Genomic DNA, 21,530 nt, shown 5'->3' with positions numbered 1-21,530 from the left:
ATTCCGGAAATGGGAATAGCTCCATTACGTCAATTATGACTTGTGTGCAAAATTTGAAGTCATTCCGGATTGATTTGATACGTTTTGGCGCGAAATATAGAAGTTGAAGGATTTGAAAAACTTATAATTCGATTCGATGCGGGATTCATAATTTCGACGTTGTTTGATGTGATTTGAAGCCTCGACTAAGTTCGTATTATATTTTGGGACATGTTGGTATAATTGGTTGAGGTCCCGGGGGCCTCGGGTGGATTTCGGAAGGTTAACGGAGCAATTCGGACTTGGAAGAAGCTGCTGGAAAATGGCAGCAACTGTTGGAATTGCACCTGCGGAATTTGGGCGCAGGTGCGACCATCTCAGAAGCGAGAAGAAGCTCGTAGAAGTGAAATTGGCTGGGCTGGACTGAGGCCTCAGGTGCGAAGAATTTCCCGCACCTGCGTGAGCGCAGAAGCGGAAGCTCTTTCGCAGGTGCGAGGGCAGCGCTAGTAGACGTCGCAGAAGCGAGAATTGGCTCGCGAAAGCGAGCTAGGTGCGAAAATATGTCCGCAGGTGCGGAATCTGGGCAGAACATTTAGGGCCAAAAATGGTCATTTCGCCATTTTTCATTTTGGAATTTTTGGAACTCGGATTTGGGCGATTTTGGAGGGATGTTTCACAAGCTTGGTTGGGGTAAGTGTTCTATATCCTAAAGTGTTTATATTTCATGAATCCATGATTATATTCATCATTTAATTCGGATTTAAATGGAAGAAATCAAGATTTTTGTAAAATCTTCCAAAAACGAAAATTTAACATTTGGAAGTCGAGTTTTTATTGGAATTCAATAAAATTGGTATGGTTGAACTCGTATCGGAATGAGTGTTGGGATTTCATAAAAATTATGTCGGTTTCCGAGATGTGGGTCCCGCGTTGACTTTTGTTGATTTTTTGGAATAAATTTTTAAGTCGACGTATTATTATCCAGAATTATTTCCAATGAATTTTAATGAAGTTATACAATTAATTTGGATAGATTTGAGCTGTCCGGAGGCCAATTCAAGCAAGAAGGCTATTTTTGAATATCGGCCTAACTTCAAAAAGGTAAGTGTTTTGCTTAACCTCGAGTGGGGGAATTACCCCTTAGGCATTGAGTCTTATGTGCCATTTGTGAAATGTGAAAAGCCGTGTACGCGAGGTGACGAGTAAATACTCGGGATTATACGTGCAAAATTCATTGAATTAAAGTCTTAGGGATTATTGCGTAGTAAATTAGGAAATTGAAGAAATTTTTTAAATCATCTGTTTGCCATGCCTGAATCCTTATTATTGAATTTGTTTTTATATGATAATTTGATGTGATTGTTACTTGAAATATTTATGAAATTTCGTGAGTATTGTTGGTTTAATATTTCTTGAAAATAAATTCCAATATGAATCTTCTTATGTAAATAATTAATTTAAGAGAGCTTAAGAATAAATGTTAAATATAATTATCTAAATTTGCATTAATGAAGGTTTTGCTTTATGCTGAGTAATTTTTATCTCTATTGATTGTTTTTGGGTGTTATATACATTGTGTGGAGCCTTGGGCTATTTGTTGTGAAATTAATTGATTTTGTTATATCTTTGGAATTTGGTTGTGGCCATTGGGCAAATTGTTATATGAATTGATTTTATTATATTGTCGTGTTAATTTCCCGTGTAAATTGTTGTGTTGTGTGAGTTACTATATTGGGGAGATAAGGGTGGCATTTCACCGTTGATATTATGTGGGTATAAGAGTGGCATTTCACTGTTGTTGTGTTTGTTGGAATATTGTCTGGGCGGAGCGATAAGGGTGGCTATAGGAGCGATAAGGGTGGCAATGGGAGCGATAAGGGTGGCTATTGATATTGTCTGGGCGGAGTGATAAGGGTGGCAATAGGAGCGATACAAGTGGCTATTGTCAGGGGCGATATGTGATGATGTGGGGTTGTGGTGTTGATAATTTTTAGGTGATGTTGTGATTTTCTTGTGTTTATTTCTATACCTTGTGCAACTTGTCTCTTTGTTGGTAAATTGATAACAATCTGATGTATGTTGAAATTGAGAGCCTGTGGCTATTGCCAGGCGGATTAAAAATGGAAATGTGGGCACGAGGTGCCATGAGTAAATAATGATAATTGGCACGTGAATTGTCCGTACAGTTGTGATATGAAATGAGGGCACGAGGTGCCGGGGAAAAATGATGATTTAATTATGGGCACGAGGTATCGTGGAAATATAAAAATGGGCTGAGATCCGTGTTTACGAAAAATATAAAAATGGGCTGAGACCCGTATTTTTATGATTATGAAATGAGGTGTCACATGGTGACTTTTTAATTGAAAGAATTATATTCAAAATATTTATTTGGAAGGATTTTTACTTAGAAAGTATTATATGAAAGAATTTTATTTGAAAGATATTTATTTGAGGAAATTATATTTGAAAAGATTTATTGAAAGAATTATATTTGAAAAATAATTATTTGAGAAAATTATATTTGAAAGAGAGTTATCTGGAAGAATTATATGTGAAAGACATTTATTTGAAGGACTTGATTTAATTGGGTGTACTTGTGTTTATTAATTGTTGAGTGATATTAATGGTATTCTTGTTGTCTGCTGTACATATCACTGGTTGTTCCATGTTGTCCTATTGTTATTTTTTCCCTATTATTTTGTATATTATATTGCACAGGTTATTAGACTAGTGAGTGTCTTGACTGTACCTCGTCTCTACTCCATTGAGGTTAGTCTTGATACTTAATGTGTACCGACCGTGGCGTACTCATACTACACTTCTGCACATTTTTGTGCAGAGCCAGGTATTGAAGATAACAGACTTGAGCAGAGTTAAAGCGGGATCGTAAGGATTCAAGGTAGAGCTGCTTGGTCGTCGCAGTCCCTTGGAGTCTTTTCATTTCATTGTACTGTTAACTTGTAATCAAACAATATTGTATATTCGTTCCTCGTGATCATTCTATGTATTTAGTTAGAGTTCGTGACTCAGTACTACCAGTCTTGAGAGGTTGTACATTCATATATTGTAATTATTTCCATTGTTATTTATTTTTAAAAAAACAATGGCTCCAAATATGTAATGGAAATCGGCTTACCTAGTCTTAGAGACTAGGTGCCATCATGACTCCTGTGGTGGGATTTTGGGTCGTGACAAGTTGGTATCAGAGCTCTAGGTTCATAAGTTATACGATTCACGAACGAGTCTAGTAGAGTCTTGTGGATCGGTACGGAGACGTCTGTACTTATCTTCGAGAGGCTACAGAACTGTTAGGAAATTTCCATTTCTTTTATTCCTGTCGTGCGGAATTTGTTGAATTTGGAATTTGAACCTTTGTATCTCCATTCTCTCATAGATGGTGAGGACACATGCTACTGGGTTAGCGGAGCAGGCATCCGCACATACTGCTAGGGATGCAAGAGGCCGGGGCCGAGGTAGAGGCCGAGGAAGGGCACGTGATATGACTAGAGCACATGTCAGAACAACAGTTGAGGAGCCACCAGTAGCTCCAGTTGGGGGACAGGTACCAGAAGTACTTGTTGTTACCCTCAGACTTCAGGAGACTTTGGCACAGTTCCTGAGTATGTTTGGTACATTAACTCAGGCGGGATTGATCTCTGTTGCACCAAACATTCCACAGATTGGGGGAGTAGCTCAGACTCCTACCGCAATTTCAGAGCTGTAGGTTCACGTTGGTCAGGTTCCGGGTGTAGTACCGGTACAACCTGTTATTTCGGTTCGGCCTGAGGTCAGGACCGAGGCATCAGAAGAAGAACAAAAGAGACTTGAAAGGTTTAAGAGGTATAGTCCACCAACTTTCAGTGGCACAGCTACAGAGGATGCCCAAGAAGTTTTAAAAAACTGTCACCGTATTCTCCGTACCATGGGTAATGTGGAGGTGAGCGGAGTTGCCTTTACTAAATTTCAACTGTCAGGCGCAGCGTATCGGTGGTGGCAAATCTATGAAGAAGGTAGACCAGTCGATGCCACACCACCAACTTGGGTTCAATTTTCGGAAATGTTCTTGAAAGAGTTTGTTCTCCAGACTCTCAGAGATGCATGGCGCACAGAGTTGCGTCAGGGCACTATGACAGTGTCAGAATATGCTATCAGGTTCAGTGAGTTAGCCCGTCATGCACCTATGTTAGTTCCTACAATCAGAGAACGGGTTCGCATATTCATTGAGGGGCTCGATTATGATATTAAAATATGCATGGCTCGAGAGTTGCAAACTGATTCTCCATTTCAACAAGTAGTGGAGATTGCAAGGAAGATTGGGGGTGTTTTAGGCGAGGAAAGAGAGTCTAAGGAGGCCAAAAGGTCTCGAAAATCTGGAGGGTTCAGTGGATTTTACTCTTCAGCTAGAACCCATTATAGCGGAGGCTCGAGCAGTCGGTCAACTCAGTCCGCACATCAGAATACTCGGAGTGCTCCAGTTTATAGTGCACCACCGACACGAGTTTCTTACAGTGGTTATTCCAGTTATCCGGCACAGACTCAGTACGAGCAGCCGCGACCTCAGAGGGGTTGTTATGAGTGTGGTTATACTAGGCATATCATGAGAGATTGTCCCATACTTGGGAGGGGTGGATTTCATCAGAACACTCCAGCTACAAGCTTTATTCCAGTTGATACTCCACGTGCACAGTCAGCTAGAGATGGAGGACAGGCGGGTAGTGGGCGCTTGAGAGGTGGAGGCCCAACCCGTTGATTTAATCACTATGATTTGGCTGAGGCCAATACACCCGATGGTGTCGTTACAGGTACGATCCTGATTTTTATTATAAAATGATATTTTCCTTAATTTGATTCAGTTCTGAATATTGAGGTGAATCCTCCTATTATGCTCCACTTATAGGTGACCTTCGTAAATTTGTGACCCACTTATATGTGTATCCCTGTTGGGAGATTTAAAGATGTGAGTCTGTGTCTGTCATTTTATTTTTGTGCACCATTGAGGGCTATAAGTCCAAAAGCAAAATTTTATTATTCAATACAGTGGGTTTAATGTGTTTCGGAATAATTGATTCTAATTTTTATGAATCATACGCCCTACCGGTATGAGGGTTCATTATATCTTGTGAAAATTGTTTATGAAATATATTGAACAGAAGAAAGAAAGGAAATTAAAAATTTCAGTTGGCACAATGTGCAACAAAATTGTGATTCGGATTTAAGGACGAGATCCTCGCATTTTTTTTACATGATGTGAAATATTTAAACCGGGGTGCAAGCTGCGGTGGAGGTTATGTAAGGACGAGGTCCTTGTGGTGAAATATTTATGAGTTTAAAATTATCCCTTTGTGAAATTAATTTGTACAATAATATTAATAGGGAGTCATGCCTGTTAGGCTTATTTGATAATTCTTGTATATTCTTTTGTTCATATTCAGCCATTTTCGTGCTGTAAACATTGAGTTTTAGCCTATGAGGTGAGTGCCCAGGTGGCGTTAAATGTGACTCATTAATCTGACTAGGTAATCATGAGGTCTTCATGCCTCACAATCTGTTGTCAGTGTTGTGAAAAAAAAAATTCGAAATGAGGTGGTGGTTAATATGAGATTAATTGATGATGCTAAAATTAATTATGAACAGCTTTTAAGACCAGAGATGTGGTGATGAGCATACATATGATGTGCTTCATATCCTGATATCATAATGATAATGCAGTGCTTGTAATGCTGAGATTGGTGTTATTCATATATATCTTGAGGTATTTTATTGGGTTGTGGATGAGTTATTAGGAGTTGTTTTGGTGTTACTCTGGCAGGTGGATATGCTCGTTTACAGAGGAGACTTTGCCGAAATTTCTGAAAAATTTAGGAGTTAGTAAAATTTGGAGGATTGAGATTTGCAAAGGAAGAGATAAGTTATGTTACGTGTCTGAGGGCGAATGAACCTAAGCCAGGGGAGAAAGTAACACCCCAGGAAAAAAAATTTGAAGTACTTCAACACTATCAAGAAAATTGATGTGTGCATAGGCAGGAGTTGCTATAGCCAGTTGAGACTAATACTGCATTGTTGTGAAAATCATGCTATAGCCAGTTGAGACTAATACCGTGCGTTGTTGTGAAAATCAGACCTTTTGAAATGTTTGGAGTGTAAGGAATTGATCTTAAAGTTTTCAAGTATGGATAAAAGAAATAATCTCAATTGAGATGGTGTTGTCGAACCCATGTTAAATTGCGGGAATGTAGAATCACCCACAAGTATGTGTGCAAGAATATACTCAGTAATTTAAAGTCCTCAGAAAGATTCTTAGCACGTTCGAGGTTGAACGTTTGTTTAAGAGGTGGAAAATGTAACGATCTCACTTGTCGTTTTAAGAAATTACGCCTCGTTCAGTGACTTAAGGTCTCGAGAAGCTTCACAATATGTATTGTGACCCACGTGTATGGTCGAGTTTGGTTTTCGGAAGATTCGGAATTTAATTTAAAGAAAAATTCTCATTTCGAAGCTTAAATGGAAAGAGTTGACTGGGGAGTTGACTTTTGAGCAAACGACCCCGGAATAGAATTTCGATGATGGCAATAGCTTCGTATGATGATTTCAGACTTAGGCATATGTTCGGGTTTGGATTTGAAAGTGCGCATATGTTCGGGTTTGGATTTGAAAGTCCGTAGGACAATTCGACACATTTTGGCGAAAGTTGAAAAAAAAAAGATTTTGGAAAAAGTCCGACCGAAGGGTGAATTTTTGATAACGAGGTTGGATTTTGATTTCGAAAATGGGAATAGCTCCATTATATCAATTATGACTTGTGTGCAAAATATGAAGTCATTCCGGATTGATTTGATACATTTCGGCGCAAAATATAGAAGTTGGAGGATTTGAAAAACTTATAATTCGATTCGATGCACGATTCGTAATTTCGATGTTGTTTGATATGGTTTGAAGTCTCGACTAAGTTCGTATTGTATTTTGGGACATGTTGGTATAATTGGTTGAGGTCCCGGGGGCCTCGGGTGGATTTCAGAAGGTTAACGGAGCAATTCGGACTTGGAAGAAGCTGCTGGAAAATGGCAGAAGCTGTTGGAATCGCACCCGTGGAATTTGGGCGCAGGTGCGACCATCGCAGAAGCGAGAAGAAGCTCGCAGAAGCGAAATTGGCTGGGCTGTACTGAGGCCGCAGGTGCAAAGAATTTCCCGCACCTGCGTGAGCGCAGAAGCGGAAGCTCTTCCGCAGGTGCGAGGGCAGCGCTAGTAGACGTCGCAGAAGCGAGAATTGGCTCGCGAAAGCGAGCTAGGTGCGAAAATATGTCCGCAGGTGCGGAATCTGGGCAGAACATTTAGGGCCAAAAATGGTCATTTCGCCATTTTTCATTTTGGAATTTTTGGAACTCGGATTTGGGCGATTTTGGAGGGATGTTTCACAAGCTTGGTTGGGGTAAGTGTTCTATATCCTAAAGTGTTTATATTTCATGAATCCATGATTATATTCATCATTTAATTCGGATTTAAATGGAAGAAATCAAGATTTTTGTAAAATCTTCCAAAAACGAAAATTTAACATTTGGAAGTCGAGTTTTTATTGGAATTCAATAAAATTGGTATGGTTGAACTCGTATCGGAATGAGTGTTGGGATTTCATAAAAATTATGTCGGTTTCCGAGAGGCGAGTCCCCCGTTGACTTTTGTTGAATTTTTGGAATAAATTTTTAAGTCGACGTATTATTATCCGGAATTATTTCCGATGAATTCTAATGAAGTTATACAATTAATTTGGATAGATTTGAGCTGTCCGGAGGCCAATTCAAGCAAGAAGGCTATTTTGGAATATCGGCCTAACTTCAAAAAGGTAAGTGTCTTGCTTAACCTCGAGTGGGGGAATTACCCCTTAGGCATTGAGTCTTATGTGCCATTTGTGAAATGTGAAAAGCCGTGTGCGCGAGGTGACGAGTATGTACTTAGGCTTGTACGTGCAAAATTCATTGAATTAAAGTCTTAGGCATTATTGCGTAGTAAATTGGGAAATTGTGGAAATATTTTAAATCATCTGTTTGCCATGCCTAAATCCTTATTGTTGAATTTGTTTTTATATGATAATTTGATGTGATTGTTACTTGAAATATTTATGAAATTTCGTGAGTATTGTTGGTTTAATATTTCTTGGAAATAAATTCCAATATGAATCTTCTTATGTAAATAATTAATTTAAGCAAGCTTAAGAATAAGTGTTAATATAATTATCTAAATTTGCATTAATGAAGGTTTTGCTTTATGCTGAGTAATTTCTATCTCTATTGATTGTTTTTGGGTGTTATATACATTGTGTGGAGCCTTGGGCTATTTGTTGTGAAATTAATTGATTTTGTTATATCTTTGGATTTTGGTTGTGGCCATTGGGCAAATTGTGATATGAATTGATTTTATTATATTGTCGTGTTAATTTTCCGTATAAATTGTTGTGTTGTGTGAGTTACTATATTGGAGAGATAAGGGTGGCATTTCACTTTTGATATTATGTGGGTATAAGGGTGGCATTTCACTGTTGTTGTATTTGTTGGAATATTGTCTGGGCGGAGCGATAAGGGTGGCAATAGAAGCGATAAGGGTGGCTATTGATATTGTCTGGGCAGAGCGATAGGGGTGACTATAGGAGCGATAAGGGTGACAATAGGAGCGATAAGGGTGGCTATTGTCAGGGGCGATATGTGTTGATGTGGGGTTGTGGTGTTGATAATTTTTAGGTGATGTTGTGATTTTATTGTGTTTATTTATATACCTTGTGCAACTTGTCTTATTGTTGGTAAATTGATAGCAATCTGATGCATGTTGAAATTGAGAGCCTGTGGCTATTGCCAGGCGGATTAAAAAAGGAAATGTGGGCTCGAGGTGCCGTGAGTAAATAATGATAATTGGCACGTGAATTGTCCGTGCAGTTGTGATATGAAATGAGGGCATGAGGTGCCCGGGAAATATGATGATTTAATTATGGGTACGAGGTGTCGTGAAAATATGAAAATGGGATGAGACCCGTGTTTACGAAAATTATGAAAATGGCCTGAGACCCGTATTTTTATGATTATGAAATGAGGTGTCACATGGTGACTTTTTAATTGAAAGAATTATATTCAAAATATTTATTTGGAAGGATTTTTACTTAGAAAGTATTATATGAAAGAATTTTATTTGAAAGATATTTATTTGAGGAAATTATATTTGAAAAGATTTATTGAAAGAATTATATTTGAAAAATAATTATTTGAGAAAATTATATTTGAAAGAGAGTTATCTGGAAGAATTATATGTGAAAGACATTTATTTGAAGGACTTGATTTAATTGGGTGTACTTGTGTTTATTAATTGTTGAGTGATATTAATGGTATTCTTGTTGTCTGTTGTGCATATCACTGGTTGTTCCATGTTGTCCTATTGTTATTTGTTTCCTATTATTTTATATATTATATTGCATAGGTTATTAGACTAGTGAGTGTCTTGACTGTACCTCGTCTCTACTCCATTGAGGTTAGTCTTGATACTTAATGGGTACCGACCGTGGCGTACTCATACTACACTTCTGTACATTTTTGTGCAAAGCCAGGTATTGAAGATAACGGACTTGAGCAGAGTTAAAGCGGGATCGTAAGGATTCAAGGTGGAGCTGCTTGGTCGTCGCAGTCCCTTGGAGTCTTTTCATTTCATTGTACTGTTAACTTGTAATCAAACAATATTGTATATTCATTCCTCGTGATCATTCTATGTATTCAGTTAGAGTTCGTGACTCAGTACTACCAGTCTTGAGAGGTTGTACATTCATATATTGTAATTATTTCCGTTGTTAGGTTTTTTTTTTTTAAAAAAATGGCTCCAAATATGTAATGGAAATCGGCTTACCTTGTCTTAGAGACTAGGTGCCATCACGACTCCTGTGGTGAGATTTTGGGTCGTGACAGTAAAGGATGTTCCTGATGTATTTCCAGTGGATCTTCTGGGTATGCCACCCGACATGGATATTGATTTTGGCATTGATTTGTTACCAAGCACTCAGCCCATTTCTATTCCACCATATCGTATGGCCCCACAGAATTGAAAGAATTAAAAGAGCAATTACAAGAGCTGCTTGATAAGGGTTTTGTTCGGCCCAGTGTATCGCCTTGGGGTGCTCCCGTCTTATTTGTGAAGAAGAAGGATGGTTCTATGCGGATGTATATTGATTACCGCCAGTTGAACAAGGTTGCAGTGAAGAACAAGTATCCATTGCCACATATTGATGACCTATTTGATCAGTTTTAGGGTGCCAGAGTGTTCTGTAAGATCGACTTGCGTTCAGGCTATCATCTGTTGAAGATTCGGGAGCCATATATCCCGAAGACTACTTCCAGGACTTGGTATGATCATTATGAGTTCCTTGTAATGTCATTTGGGCTGACCAACACCCCAGCAACATTTATGCACTTAATGAATAATGTCAGCCCTATCTTGATTCTTTCGTCATTGTGTTTATTGATGATATTCTGGTGTATTCCCGGAGTCAGGAAGATCATGAGCAACACCTGAGGACTGTGCTTCAGACTTTGAGAGAAAAGAAGTTGTATGCAAAATTTTCAAAGTGTGAATTCTGGCTTGATTCAGTGGGATTTTTGGGTCATATAGTTTCATGCGAAGGAATCGAGGTAGATCCGAAGAAGATTGAAGCAGTGCAGAGTTGGTCCAGACCGACCTCAGCTATGGAGATCCAGAGTTTCCTTGGTTTGGTGGGGTATTATCGCCGATTTGTAGAGGGTTTCTCTTCTATTGCCACAACTATGACCAAATTGACTCAGAAGGGTGCTCCATTCAGGTGGACCGAGGAATGTGAGGAGAGCTTTCAAAAGCTCAAGACAGCTTTGACTACAGCCCCAGTATTGGTGTTGCTCACAGGTTCAGGGTCTTATACTGTGTATTGTGATGCGTCGCGTATTGGTCTCGGCGCAGTGTTGATGCAAGACGGTAGGGTGATTGCCTATGCGTCCAGACAGTTAAAGGTACATGAGAAGAATTATCCGGTCTACGACCTCGAGTTAGCAGCTATTGTTCATGCCTTGAAGATCTGGCGGCATTATTTGTACGATGTCCATTGTGAGGTTTATATCGATCACCGGAGTCTACAATATCTGTTTAAATAGAAGGATCTTAATTTGCGGCATCGGAGGTGGTTGGAGTTGCTTAAGGATTATAACATCACCATTCTTTATCACCCCGGGAAGGCCAATGTGGTGGCCGATGCCTTAAGTCGTAAGGCGGAGAGTTTGGGCAGCTTAGTATATTTAGCGGTAGCAGAGAGGCCTTTAGCCTTGGATGTTCAGGCCTTGGCCAACCAGTTTGTTAGATTGGATGTTTCCGAGCCGAGTCGAGTTTTGGCTTGTGTGATTTCTCAGTCTTCTCTGTATGATCGTATCAGGGAGCGTCAGTATGATGACCCCCATCTGTTTGTCCTTAGGGACACAGTTCAACACAGTGATGCCAAAGAAGTCACTATTGGAGATGACATTGTATTATGGATGTAGGGCAGGCTATGTGTGCCCAATGTAGATGGTTTGCGGGAGTTGATTCTCCAGGACGCTCACAGTTTGCGCTACTTCATTCATCTAGGTGCCGCGAAGATGTATTAGGACTTGAGATAGCACTATTGGTGGAGGCGAATGAAAAACAGCATAATGGAGTATGTCGCTCGGTGCCTAAATTGTCAGCAGGTGAAGTATGAGCATCAGCAACCGGGTGGATGCTTCAGAAGTTAGAGATTCTAGAATGGAAATGGGAGTGGATTACTATGGATTTTGTTGTTGGGCTCCCACGGACTCAGAGGAAGTTCGATGCAGTTTGAGTGATTGTGGATAGATTGACCAAGTCAGCTCATTTCATTCCTGTTGTTACTACTTACTCTTTAGAGCAACTGGCTCAGGTTTACATTCGTAAGATTGTCAGGCTTCATGGCATATCGGTATCTATCATCTCTGACCGGGGTACGCAGTTTACATCATGGTTCTGGAGAGCCGTACAGAGAGAGTTGGGTACTCAGGTAGAGTTGAGTACAACATTTCACCCTCAGACGGATGGACAGTCTGAGCGCACTATTCAGATATTAGAGTCTATGATTCGTGTGTGTGTGTGATAGATTTTGGGGGTGCTTGGGATCAGTTATTACCACATGCAGAGTTTGCTTACCACAACAGTTATTAGTCGAGCATTCAAATGGTGCAGTATGAGGCCTTATATGGTAGGCGGTGCCGGTCTCCAGTGGGTTGGGTCGAACCGGGCGAGGCTAGACTATTGGGTACAGACCTGGTTCGGGATGCTTTGGAAAAGGTTAAGTTGATTCAGGATCGACTTCGTACAACCCAATCTAGACAGAAGAGTTATGCAGATCGGAAGGTTCGTGATGTTACATTCATGGTTTGTGAGCGGTTTTTGCTCCGGGTTTCACCTATGAAGGGTGTTATGAGGTTCGGAAAGAAGGGTAAGTTGAGCCGGAGGTATATTGGACCTTTTGAGATTCTTGAGAGAGTTGGAGAGGTGGCTTATAGACTTGCACTACCAGTGAAGGGGTTATCCGGCCGAGGAGGCGACTTGGGAGACCGAGCATGATATGCGCAGCTGTTATCCTCATCTTTTCACCACTCCAGGTATAATTCTAAACCCGTTCGAGGATGAACATTTGTTTAAGAGGGGGAGGATGTAACGATCCGGCCAGTCCTTTTAAAAGTTGTAGCCCCGTTTCCCTATTTACTGCTCATTCTGTACTTTATAACTGTTATGTGACTTGCCGGGGTAGTCAGTTCGGGTCCGGAGAGATTTCGGAATGAATTGAGATACTTAGTCTTAAGGTTGAAAGCTTAAGTTGAAAAAGGTTGACTGGATGTTGACTTTTGTGAAAACGACCCCAGAATAGAATTTTGATGATTCCAATAGCTCCGTATGGTGATTTTGGGCTAAGGAACTTATTCGGAAAATTATTTGGAGGTCCGTAGTTAAATTTGGCTTGAAATGGCTAAAATAGAAATTTAAGTTTGGAAGTTTGACCGGGGAGTAGACATTTGATATCGGGGTCGAAATCCAATTCTGGAAATTTAAATAGGTCTGTTATGTCATTTATGACTTGTGTGCAAAATTTGAGGTCAATCGGACTTGATTTAATACGTTTCGGCACGAGTTTTGTAAATTTGAAAATTGAAAACTCATAAGTGTGATTCGAAGTGCAATTTGTAATTTCGATATTGTTTGATGTAATTTGAAACTCCGAGTAGCTCCATGTTATATTACTGGACTTGTTCGTATATTCTGACGGGGTCCCAAGTACCCCGAGTGCAATCCGAATCGAAATCGGATCAATTTTTGGACTTAGGAAAATTCTAAAATTTGCAGCTTATGGTGCCATCGCATCTGCGGAGGAACTAACCGCATGTGCAGACTCGTACAAGAGAGATGTGGCTCACAGAAGTGGACAAAGGGAAGCCCAGTTGGAGTCGCAGAAGCAGAAAGAGCTCCGCAGAAGCGAAGCCGCTTCTGCTATGGAACAAACCGCAGAAGCGAAGGTTGCGCAAAAGCGGGAGGCGAGGTCACACCTGCGGTTGCGCAGAAGTGAACCATTGTCCGCAGGTGCGAAGGAAGCTGTCCAGTGCCGCTTCGAAGAAGCGGAAATATGGTGGCAAATGCGACTCCGCAGAAGCGACAATTGGTCCGCAAATGCGAAAATACCTGGATAGAACATATAATTTAGGGGTTGGCCATTTTTACCCATTTTTGGATTTTAAGAGCTCGGGTGAGGTGATTTTCAGGCGATTTGTTAAGGAAAATATCGGGGGTAAGCGTTCTTAACTCAATATCGGTCAAATTACCCGAATTCATGGTTATTTTTAACATTTAATTGGTGATTTGAGTTGAAAATTTGTGAAAACCCTCTTAGTTTAGATTGAAGATTTGAGGGTCGAGTTGAGGTCGGAATTTAGTAATTTTGGTATGGTTGGACTCGTGGTTGAATGGGCGTTCATATTTTGTAACTTTTATCTGGTTCCGAGAAGTGGGCCCCACGGGCGATTTTTTGGAGTTAAATTTCGGATTTTGTTGGAAAATTTATATTTTCATATGGAATAAATTCCAAAAATTTGTATTGATTGAAACGAATTAATTGTGACTAGATACGAGGCGTTCGGAGGCCAATTCACGAGACAAAGGCATAGAAGAGTAAAGAATTACCCGATTCGAGGTAAGTGACTTGTCTAACCTTATATGGGAGAAATTCCCCTTAGCACTGGTATTGATATGAAAATTTTGATGTGTTGAAAGTCATGTAAACGAGGTAACGAGTGTGTACACGGGCTAAATGTGGAAGATTATGTCTTTAAATTGTGTGGATCATTGTTGCATATTAACTAAATTATTTTATTCTGTTATATTCATCATCATTAATATATTTTCGTATTTTAAATTTGCCTGACCTGTTCCTACTAAGTGTTTTTACCTGTTTAGTTGAAACTCTATTTCTTTTGTTCTGTGCATTATTTGAAGGCTGGATTTCTTAATTTAAATATTATTAAAATGAAGTATTTTACATTTAAAAATTTGATATTAAGGCAAATTGTTTAATTTGTGAAATATTATTTTTGCTGAGTTATTCATTCCTAAATATTTTGTGAGATTTTGTACTCATTGTGATCGAGCCGTGAGCTCCTTATTATGGAAAATATTCTTGTTGTTGATTTATTTTGGTAAGTTGAATTATTTGGGCACTTGAGGTGCAAATTGTGATATTGATACGCATGCGGTGGTATAAGGCCTGGGTGTTGAAACACATGCGATGAGATAAGGGTGGCTTGATACGCGTGGCTAGTAGGGGAACTACTAGAAGTCATGCAGTGTGATAAGGGTGGCTAAAACGCGGGATGCTATTTCGGAAAAAAATATTTTCTTTAAAATTAAATGTGAAGGCTCCCGCAGTGATATAAGGAAATGAGATATTGTGAATTTATTTATGATTTGGGACTACGAGGCGGTACCTTGGGAGTGCCCTTGTTGATATTTCTTTATGGTTATATTGCCTTTGGTTATTTTGGTGTTTTCCTTAAAGTTGTAAATTTCTGTTTTCTTTCCGCGAGGTGTTATTTGCCCTTTTCCCGTGTAGTTAAATTGTGACATACTACTTACTAGATTCATCTCCATTGTCATTATCATTATTATATTGTTAAACTTTACACCCTATCTTTTATTATTTCAGTAGGGCGTGACCTGACCTCGTCACTACTCTACCGAGCTTAGGCTTGGCACTTACTGGGTACCGCTGTGGTGTACTTATATTACGCTTCTGCACATCTTTTTGTGTAAATTCAGGTACTTCCTATTAGACCAGGCATCAATGAATTAGCCGTACGCGGAGACTTCGAGGTATATTTGCCAGCGTCCCCAGACTCCAGTTATTCCGCATTGATAGGCTTACCTAGTCTTAGAAACTAGGTGCCATCACGACATCCTACGGAGGAAATTTGGGGTAGTGACAGAGGTGCTCACTTTGAAAAAGCATTATGTGATTTAGGTGCTTCAATAAATCTAATGCCTTTTTCAATTTTTAGGAAATTAGAACTTGGTGAAATGAAGGACACTGTTGTGTCTCTACAATTGGCTGATCAAAGTACTAAAAAACTGAAAGTAATACTTGAAAATGTCCTCGTTAGAGTTGATAAATTTCTATTCCCAGTAGATTTTATAGTACTTGAAATGGAAAAAAATACCGAGGTACCATTGATTTTAGGTAGACCATTTCTTGCAACAGGAAGAGCAATAATTGATGTTCATCAATGATAATTAATTTTGCGGGTTGATGAGGAAAGAGTGATTTTTGATATGTAGAAAATAATAAAATATCCTGAGGATGAGTCAACGTCATCATCTTGTTTTCAAATTGATTTGTTGAATGACCTTGCAAATGAATATAACGATGATCAGTTAATTATTGATTCATTGGAAAGATGTTTGGAAAAGTCAGGTACCACAAGTGATGATGACACCACAATCAGAAAAGAAGCTGAAATGCTAGAAAAAGATTCAGAAAATGAGAAAGTCTAACTAGAAGAAGTTCAACAAAAAATTGAACTCAAAACTCTTCCTTCTCATTTGAAATATATTTTTCTTGAACCTGAATTGTTTCTAGTAATCATTTCATTTTCTTTGACTGCAGAACAGGAAATAAAACTAATTGGAGTTTTAAGAGAACACAAAAGAGCCTTAGGGTGGACTATAGATGACAACGAAGGAATCAGTCCAACTATTTGCACGCATAGGATCCTTATGGAGGATAATTACAAGCCAATAGTCCAACCCCAAAGGAGATTGAACCCAGCAATGCAAGAAGTCGTCAAGAAAGAAGTAGAGAAACTTCTAGCGGCAAGTATCATCTATCCGATATCTGATAGCCTTTGGGTAAGTTCGGTGCAGGTAGTACCAAAGAAAGGAGGTATGACAGTAATAAGAAATGAAGATAACGAACTCATACCTACCAAAACATTCACAGGATGGAGAGTTTGTATTGATTACATATGACTTAATGATGCCACAAGGAAAGATCATTTTCCTTTACCTTTTATTGACCAAATGCTTGAAAGAGTTGCATACCATGGTTTTTACTCTTTTTTTGACGGATACTCTGGATATAATCAGATACTAATTGCTCCAGAATATTAGGAGAAAACCACATTCATATGCCCCCAAGGTACATATGCTTACCGAAGAATGCCATTTGGACTATGTAACGCTCCTGCTACATTTCAGCATTGCATGTCGGCAATTTTCTCAGACATGACTGAAAAGTTTCTTGAAATTTTCGTGGATGATTTTACACTTTTTGGTAAGACATTTGAAGATTGTCTCTATCATTTAACTTTGGTACTTAAAAGATGTGAAGAGACAAATTTTGTTCTTAATTGGGAAAAATGTCATTTCATGGTAACAGAGAAAATTATTTTTGGACATAATATTGCTGCTAAAGGAATAGAAGTTGATAAGGCTAAAATTGATCTTATAGCAGGATTACCCCCTCCTACCACTATTAGTGTCATTAGAAGATTCTTAGGGCATGCAGGTTTTTATAGAAGGTTTATAAAAGATTTTTCAAAAATTTCAAAACCTCTGACTAACCTACTGATGAAAAGATGTGAAGTTTGAATTTTTAGATAATTGCAGGAAAGCATTTGAGATTCTCAAGGAACATTTAACTAATGTTCCAATTGTTGTTTCTCCTGATTGGAGCGAACCATTTGAAATAATGTATGATGCAAGTGATATAGCAGTTGGAGCGATATTGGGACAAAAGAGAGACAAGATTTTCAGGCCTATTTACTACGCCAGTAGAATCCTCAATGAAGCTCAAAAGAATTATGCCACAACTGAGAAGGAGCTACTTGCAGTAGTATTTGTATTTGTCAAATTTCATTCCTATTTGATAGGAACGAATGTTACAGTATTCACTGGTCATGCTGCTTTAAAGTACCTCTTAGCAAAGAAAGATGCTAGACCTAGATTGCTAAGATGGATACTTCTTTTGCAAGAATTTGATCTTGAAATAAAAGATATGAGAGGTTCATAAAATCAGGTAGCTGACCATTTATCATGTTTGGAAAATCCTCCAACGGAGACAAGAGATATCAAGGAGGAATTTCCCGATGAGCATGTTTAAACATTCACAAGAATTACAAATCAACCACCTTGGTTTGCTGACATTGCCAACTACTTGGTTGGAGGGTGGATCCCAAAAGATTTGTCTTACGAACAACGGAAAAAACTCAAAAAAGAAATAAGATATTATTTTTGGGAAGATCCTTACTTGTTTAAATTTTGTGTAGATGGCATGATTAGGAGATGTGTACCAGAAACAGAGATAAACAATATCCTAAGTCACTGTCATGATGGAGCTGTAAGATGACACTATGGAGGAAGACGAGCAGCCGCAAAAGTGCTTGAAGCTGGTTTTTTCTGGCCCACTTTATTTAGAAATGCATGAAATTATGTCGCCACTTGTGACAAATGCCAGAGAAGCGGTAACATTTCAAAAAAGGATGAGATGCCTCTTAAAAGATTATGGGTCCTCTTCTTCCTTCAAAGGGATGTGAATATATTTTAGTTGTTGTTGACTATGTTTCAAAATGGGTAGAAGCAATGACTACTAGAAAAAATAATGCTCATGTTGTTTGTGCCTTTCTCAAGAAAAATATATTTGGAACTCCACGAATTATCATAAGCGATCAGGGAACTCATTTTGTAAATAAACAATTCGCTAGTTGGTTGTCAAGATATGGAGTAACTCATAAAACAGGAATTCCATATCATGCTCAAACAAGATAGCAAGTTGAAGTATCCAATAGAGAATTAAAAAGAATTATAGAAAAAACTGTAGGTTCTTCTCGAAAAGAATGGTCTTTAAAGTTAGATGATGCTTTATGCGTATACAGAACTGCTTTCAAAACTCCCATAGGCACATCTCCTTATAGACTAGTTTTTGGGAAAGCTTATCATTTACCCGTGGAACTAGAACATAAAGCATATTGGGCTATAAAGTTGTTAAATCTAAATTTGCCAGATGCAGGTAAAAAACGTCTGTTGCAGCTTGATGAATTGGAGGAGTTCAGACTTGAAGCATATGAAAATGATAGCATTTTACAAAGAAAAGACAAAAAAATGGCATGATAACTTCATTCGCCATAAAGAGTTTACGGTTGGAGATCAAGTTCTTTTGTACAATAGCCGGTTGAGATTATTCCCGGAAAAATTCAAGTCACGTTGGTCAGGACCGTACATTATAACAGAAGTGACCCCCTATGGTGCCATTGAAATACAACATATAGATTGGGGGGGGGGGGGAAGACAAATTCAAAGTAAACGGTCAACGTTTGAAGCCTTATATTAGCAGAGTCTTTGACAAACAGGCTTCAACAATCCTTTTTGCCTAATTTTATAAATAAGTCGAGCTGGCGACGTTAAACTCAGAACTATTTTCTCTCCCTATCTTTACTCTTTTAAGTAATTATTAGTAGCAACATATAATATTTCCTTTCTAGTAAATATATATAATAAAATTAGTTTTTTTTCCTTAAAAAAAAGTAAAAAATAATAATAATTGCATGTTTGTATTATATTATATATATATATATATATATATATATATATATATATATATATATATATATATATGTGTGTGTGTGTGTGTGTGTGTGTGTGTGTGTGTATGTAGTATGTATTAATATATTTTGCCATGATAAAGAATTACTCCCATGATTTCAACAATGAAAGTTTTCTCCTATCATGAAAAAGAACATATTCTTTGTCATAATCTTGTCTTTGTTATATGAGAAAAACCTTGAGAAGCCAAGAAAAAGGAAATGAAGACAGAATCGAAAAAAATAAGGGAAGCTCCTTTATCTCCTTTTATTTTTAATTTGTTTATCATGAGGACATGATATTATTTAAGCTTGGGGGTAGAAGAATATGTATGTTATATATGTGTTTCTTTACAAATAAAATTTCTCTGTAAAAAGAAAAAGGTAAAAAAAAGAAAGGATATGTTACAATTGAAAAAATATGTTTTTAGTAAAATTATTAAAAACAAAATAATAATTAAGAAAAAACTGAAAAAACTTGATAAAATTTGAGTTTCCTTATTCCTAAAGCGACTTGTTTCATGTACTTAACATGGATTTCTTGTTCGGTTCTTTGCCATGGTCGTAATCCGACCTTTTTTTAAGAGTTTTAGTTGTTTAATTTGTTTTGGTAAATAAGTTGGCTAAACTTGATTTGACTTGAAAAATATGAGACTTAAAAAAAAGACGAATTTGATTAAGTACCATTCATGGGTTTTATGATTACCTTTCTAAGCTCATACTTATTTATTGGTGATTGAAATCGTTGGTTCCAAGTGTATTGTGCGGTTAGCTTATATTATTTAGTTCTCCTGCTTATTTGAAAATCTAGAACTTACCTTGAATGTGGTTTGAAGCGAAATTCTAGGTAGCTCCAGGTATATATAGATATATTCAATGCCATATTGACGCCAACTCAAAGAAATAGTTGCTTTGTTTTCTTATTCTGCCAATTGGTCCTTTACTTATAAGCTTAAAAACTAAACCTGCACTGGAAATTCAATTTAGAAACTGATGCCTCAAAGTTCAATAAAACCTGATGGAGGAAAAGGAGTGAGTTGAGTCCCACATTGAAAGTGGAAGAGTACACTAGAACTTGCTGTTCCATATAAAATGGCAGCTGTGAAGAGCAGCAAAGCCCACGCAGTGAGCACAGAGCGAACTATTCTTTCGCCTTTAACTAAAGAATACCGTGTGCGCGCTGCATTTAGTGGCATACGCCTATTTTTGGAGGGGTTCTCTTCTTTGAGTTCCTCGTACAATTCTTTTTTTTTTAAAGTTAAAACCATCATCTTCGGTTGTGAGCCTAGGGTATGGGGGGTTAGGTTTGGACCCCTACCATGTATATTAAATAACTTACAATGACAAGAGGGGGACATGGTACCTTGCCTCCGGTCTACAAAAAGTTTGCCAAGCAAACAAGGAAAGGTGAAGCCTATACAAAAGCCTTTCCATCCATAAATCTAACTTAACTAACAAAAAAATTATATTTTTCATATCTCCTCCTAAAGGAAGGAATCTGCCATTTGTCAAGTTGAATCAGCCCCTTTGCCTCTTTAGGAAGGTTGTGAGGAGAGTGATATAAGGTCATGTTTCCACTTGTAGAAGCCAAATTTACCAACAGATCCACAATTTGGTTTGCTTCGCTAAGGCAATGAGAGATAGAAAAAAAGTGTTGTCAAGCATAGTAGTAATGCCATTGATTGGCGCTTTGTTTGATAAGGATGTTGGTGACAATAAGTGAATCAATCTCCACATGGAGATTAGAGTGGCCATGTTGAGTTCACCATTCTACCCCAAATTTCGCTGTTGTGGCTTCAGCTTGAGAGCTACTATTGGCTTGGATCGGGGCAGAGAATGTGAATATGAAATCTCCATTGCTATCTCTAACAATACCACCAATCCCAGCTTTCCTGATCGCCTTGATAAATGTCACGATGTCACGACCCAATTTTTCCTCCGTTGGGTATCATGATGGCACCTAGTCTTAGGGACTAGGTAAACCTAACATTTACTGAATAACAACAATAATAAATAACATTTATCAACTTTTGAAATAAAAATCTCTATAAAATTTCAATTCCCAAAACCGGTAGTACAAGTCATAAGCTCTACAGAGATTGCTACAAATTTCTAAATACAACTGTTCGGAAATAGGTAAAACAGTGTGAATACAAAATAGGAAGGTGACTCCGAAGCCTGCAAACGCAGCAACAGATTTACCTTTTGTCTCCACGGCAACAATCCGCACAGCTAGCTAATGATCAACTGACTTTGAAATGCCTGGATCTGTACAAAAATGTGCAGAAGTATAGTATGAGTACACCACGGCGGTACCCAGCAAGTATCAAGACTAACCTTAGTGGAGTAGTGACGAGGAACAATCAAGACACCTATTGGACTAAATGA

The 21,530-nt window shown here is 38.3% G+C and overlaps 1 non-coding gene across 1 annotated transcript; it reads left to right on the top strand.

Annotated features, from left to right (window-relative positions):
• The first annotated feature begins 20,258 nt into the window (after positions 1 to 20,258).
• On the top strand, positions 20,259 to 20,375 carry LOC138898304 (U5 spliceosomal RNA). The gene has a single exon (XR_011410768.1). It is a non-coding gene; the product is annotated as a U5 spliceosomal RNA (small nuclear RNA).
• Positions 20,376 to 21,530: the final 1,155 nt, after the last annotated feature.

The sequence above is a fragment of the Nicotiana tomentosiformis genome, chromosome 8 (assembly GCF_000390325.3).
Source record: "Nicotiana tomentosiformis chromosome 8, ASM39032v3, whole genome shotgun sequence".
Classification (NCBI taxonomy): Eukaryota; Viridiplantae; Streptophyta; class Magnoliopsida; order Solanales; family Solanaceae; genus Nicotiana; species Nicotiana tomentosiformis.
This window is presented reverse-complemented; position numbering and strand designations above follow the sequence as displayed.